The sequence below is a fragment of the Nycticebus coucang genome, chromosome 2 (genome assembly GCF_027406575.1).
Source record: "Nycticebus coucang isolate mNycCou1 chromosome 2, mNycCou1.pri, whole genome shotgun sequence".
NCBI lineage: Eukaryota > Metazoa > Chordata > Mammalia > Primates > Lorisidae > Nycticebus > Nycticebus coucang.
Window position 1 is genome coordinate 137,804,260 of NC_069781.1, and position 3,934 is coordinate 137,808,193.

The 3,934-nt window shown below is 42.5% G+C and overlaps 1 non-coding gene across 1 annotated transcript; it reads left to right on the forward strand.

The window, feature by feature from the left end:
* The first annotated feature begins 540 nt into the window (after window positions 1–540).
* LOC128580309 (small nucleolar RNA SNORA29) lies at window positions 541–698 on the forward strand. The gene has a single exon (XR_008378608.1). It is a non-coding gene; the product is annotated as a small nucleolar RNA SNORA29 (small nucleolar RNA).
* The last annotated feature ends 3,236 nt before the right edge of the window (window positions 699–3,934 follow it).

Consider the following 3,934-nt stretch of genomic DNA (forward strand, 5'->3'; position numbering starts at 1 on the left):
CAATGAGATTTCATTTTACACATATTAAGATAGCCATTATCAAAAAAATGGAATATAAGAGATGGTGAGAGTTTGGAGAACGGGGGAACCCTTGTGCATGGTTGATGAGAGTATAAACAAGTACAGGCATTATGGAAGACAGCATGGAGTTCCTCAAAATATTAAAAATAGAACAACCATGTGGCCTAGCAATCCTACTATTGGGTATATATTTAAAGAAAATAAAGTCATTATGTTGAAGCAATATCTGCACTCCCGTGTTCACTGTAGCACTGTTCATCTCTGCAAGAGAGGATTAAGGAAATCTGATATATCTGTATATATATATATATATATATATATATATATATATACACACACACACACACAACACCACACAAACACACACATGAATACTAGCCAGCCTTAGAAAAGGAGGAAATTCTGTCATTATCAAAGGCGTAGAGGGACCTGGAGAATATAATATTAAGGGAAATAAGCCCAGCACGGAAACACAAATAGCTTATGATCACATATCTAATATCTACAAAAGTCAAACTCCTTCCCCTTTTATCACTTTTTATCCTAATAATAGATTTTAGTGGTGACGCTTATGGGATAGATACAATTGTCATGATCTGAAAAGGGAGGTTTTATTCATTCATTTATTTGTTTGTTTTGGAATCCTCATTCTATACGAAGTATTTGGACAGAAATTTATTACCTATGAAATTTTGACACCATGTTTTATTAAAGCAAAAATTTGGAGTAGTGAGTTTTTAAATAAAAAATAATGAATAAGTATTTTTTTTTTTTTTTGGTAGAGACAGAATCTCACTTTATGGCCCTTGATAGAGTGCTGTGGCATCACACAGCTCACAGCAACCTCCAACTCCTGGGCTTAAGTAATTCTCTTGCCTCAGCCTCCCAAGTAGCTGGGACTACCGGCACCCGCCACAACGCCCGGCTATTTTTTGGTTGCAATTTGGCCAGGGCCGGGTTTGAACCCACCACCCTCAGTATATGGGGCTGGCGCCTTACCGACTGAGCCACAGGTGCCACCCTGAATAAGTAATTTTTAAAATAAAGTCAAACCCAGACATAGAGAGTAGAATGGTGGCTACTAGAGGCTGGGGCAAGGCTGGGTTTGGGGAATGAGGAGATGTTGACAACAAAGGGTACAAAGATTCAGTTAGACAGAAAGAGTATGTCGTTAAGATCTACCGCACAGTGTAGTGACTATAGTTAACAAAAATGCATCATATATTTCAAGATTGTTAAGAGAGTAAATTTCAAATGTCTCGCCCACAAAAATAATTAATGTGAAAGGTGATGAATATGTTAATTAGCTTGATTTAATCATCATGTAATGATAAATGTGTATCCGATCTCATATTTTAACCCACAAGTATATGCATTTATTATCTGTCAATTAAAAATACAAAATAAACATAGAAAATAAATAATTGGAATAAATATGAAACTGAAATTGGCAGGAATTGAGCTTTGGGAGAGTCACCAACTTTCAGGGTATTTAAGGAAAGGAGGCTGAATCTGAGGTACTTTTGCTCATATTTGAGAAATAATGGCAAAGTCCCATCTTGCGTGCATCACTGGTCCCTGATTTCCATTCAAAGAAGTGTTTTGCTGGCATCTCCCTCCATCATATTGTAGCCATTTCATGAACTTTCACTACAGCAATAGGATATTATTTTTCAGCACGGAATATGCAGTTTCTCTGCTCCCAACAGTTCTGGCTACATCTAATTGTAAGGTGTCATGGTTTGGAATGAGCTGAGGAGTCCCTATTGCAAATGTCCAGTAAGAAGAAACCGGGATGAGTTGCAGGTTTGTGATGAATCTGTGCCAAGAATTTCACACGAGACTGTGCAGGGGAAGAGAGGCTTCATGAAGTCTGAGTAAAGAGAACTAACAATCCTGGATGCAGAAATCTGAGTGTTATGCCTGGTCAGCCACATTCCTCCTTTCAGGCGTCTAATCCTCAGAATCCCTTTCTTGCCACACAGAGGGAATATGACCTTGAGATATGGCTTCAAACATGTGTGCCTGTTTGATATGGCTGTTTTCTGAGAACTGTTGGCCAGGCCAGCGTTGCTATAAGCTGGTAACAAATGTCGCAAGGGGATGCAGGGTATTAAGGCACTGCCCCTTCCTCTAGAAGTCCCACGGTGCCTGTTTCCCCATGTGGAGCTGGGTGCACAGTGGACCCTTTTGGCATGTGGTTCAGAGGACCCTGTTCTCCTTGTCAACAGCCCTTGGATCTTTTCCTGTGCTGCCTTGCCGTTCTGGGTAGAGTGGCTCCTTGCCCAAAGTTCAATGTGTCTGCACTTATGATAGGAATTTTCATCTCCTATTGTAACTGTCATCTCTCCCCTGGTGACCACACTCTAGAGAGAACCTGGGGAAGCCCACCATATATGACATCCCTGGTTTGTTCATCAAAGAACTAATTAGAAACTAATGGGAAAAGGAGGATGCCACTCTACCCAGAATGGTAAGGCAGCACAGAGCAAGCTTGGGGGGTGTTGACAAGGAGAACAGTTTCTCTGAACAGATCAGATCTAAACCTGGGGTTCATACAGATTATTGGACCTCCACCCCAAACCAAATGAATCAGAAAAGCCAGGAGCAAGACAAAGTGATCTGTTTCCCCAAGCTCACATGGTGGTTCTGATGTGTTATCTGTGTCCCTGAACTAGGCAATGGGGCCTCAAAACTTCAGGAAGAAGCAAATAAAAAGCACAGCACTCTGAGGCTTACTTGAGACACGCTCAAGAGGCACGAGTTGGGGGTTCTCTGATTTCAGTTCAAAGCTAGGTTTTGCCCCGGCAGGTCCTTGTGGTGCTCGTGGCTGTGCTTATTAGAGATGTGAAGAGGCTGGAAAGAGAGGGAAGCCAGATTTGGTCTTTTGTTGTTGTTTCTTTTCCCTTTGTCATTATCTCCGTGCGTAACCATTCATCCTTCTCCATCTATGTAGATGGTGAACCGTTTTATGTACAGTATTGTCACTGTTCAGTCTCGCTGCATTTTGTTTCCATGGAAATGGCAAGAGTCCACTGAACTCCTAAACCATTTCATTACCTTTGATGGGATAGGATCTATGTGGTAATAAACAAGTCTCCATATCAGGTGGGCTTGTTTGAGTAAAATTTTCTTTAGTAATCATACAATGATTGATACTGGTCAGGCATTGTAGCCACTTCTTCTGGTATTCTGAACTTCTAGGGCCACCACAGCAAGGGAGAGTGTTGGAGGAAGCATGCCAGCTTCCCATGGCTTCTGGAGGTGACATATGTCACTTGGTCCATGACATATGCTCATGGTCCATTGGTCAGAGCTCATGGCATAGTCCCATCACTGGGGGGGGTAGGTTGGGGGAGTGAAAAGCAAGAGCTGCTGGTCCCACATTGTAGCATCACATATGCATCAAAACCCTTTTTATTTTTGATGAAAGGGCCAAAAAGGTTTATGCAGCAGCAGCAATAGCGGCAAAAGACTAACACAAGTACTTATCTATCGTCTCTGGGGGGACTGAGGGTTCTGAGGCATATTTGTAATTTGGTCCAGAGTGCTCAGATCCTTTGAAATTGGGCTTTCTGCAGAAATGATGCTGGTAATTCTGTAGAGTCATTCATTTTCTGAGAACAGAGTCAGAGGCAGGCAATTGAGCAGAGAAAGGAAGAACTGGTAGCCTCTTGTCCTGGCCACAGTGGTGCTCCAAGGTCTTACTGGAGGCCACACTTTTCTTCTGTCTTTCCTCTTGTTTGCACTATGAAGGGATAAACTGGGAGGAGAGAAGCGGGTGGGGCGGGGGGCGTATGGCCCTGGCTTCCTCTCTCCTGCCTGGGCTCATCCTTTGGGTTTCTTTCATATCACTATGGAGAGAAAACAAGCATGGCTTGCAGAGGACTACACTCAGATCACTGGCCTCCTG